Below are 749 nucleotides of genomic sequence, written 5' to 3' on the forward strand. Positions count from 1 at the left end.
CGAGCAGCGAAGGGAGAGAGGGGGGGGGGGGGGGGGAAACACACACCAGAACAAAAAAAAAAAAGCAGAGAAACAAAAAGCACAGGTGTGAGCAGGGCAAAACAAGGCTCCCAGCAGATGCCAAGGCTGGGAAGGGTCCCTCCCCTGTGAAGACAGACAAGCTCTGTCGAGTCGATCTGCACCAGCGCTTTCATCAACTGCATTTCAGCCCCGAGGCCCCGCGCTGCGCCCGGCGAGGGGGAGACTGCCAAGTTTCTGCAATCCAGGGGGGTTTCAAGGGGTTGGAAGGACGAGGGTTCCTCCATCTACCTCCCTCTCCCTCCCAGAAGGGTCCCTGGGCACAGGGCAGCTGGAGGATGCAGTGGTGGCCCAGCAGAAGCTGCCAAAAGCTGCTCCCCCGCAGCGCCGCGGGGTTTGGCTTTGACTTTGACACGGGAGATCCCTGCACGGCACCACCAGATCCCTCCCTCTTGGTGGATGAAGGGTGTGGGAAGGGAGCTACATCCATCTTTCGGCCCTCTCGCTCCCTTCCATCGCAGCCCCCCTCCCCACAAGCCATTTCCCCACCGAATTTGCTCCTCGCCAAGGTGCTTTATTTACTTGGCGTTGCCATAGCTACAGCCAGCAGGAGCCTCCTGCCGGCATCCCTGCTCGAGGTGCTTCCCGCTGCCAGGTGGGACCAGGGCAGGGACTGGCCGGTGTCCCCAGGGGGGTGCTGGCTGGGGGCCCCCCCGGGGGGGCTGGCCGAT

General features: G+C 62.8%; 1 protein-coding gene across 1 annotated transcript in view; it reads right to left on the reverse strand.

Moving 5' to 3' along the window:
• Positions 1 to 749, reverse strand: part of KDM2A (lysine (K)-specific demethylase 2A) — a 25,741-nt gene that overhangs the window by 7,906 nt on the left and 17,086 nt on the right. The gene's annotated exons all lie outside the window — the stretch shown is intronic.

The sequence above is a fragment of the Chaetura pelagica genome, unplaced genomic scaffold (assembly GCF_000747805.2).
Source record: "Chaetura pelagica isolate M959 unplaced genomic scaffold, ChaPel_1.0 scaffold553, whole genome shotgun sequence".
Taxonomy (NCBI): domain Eukaryota; kingdom Metazoa; phylum Chordata; class Aves; order Apodiformes; family Apodidae; genus Chaetura; species Chaetura pelagica.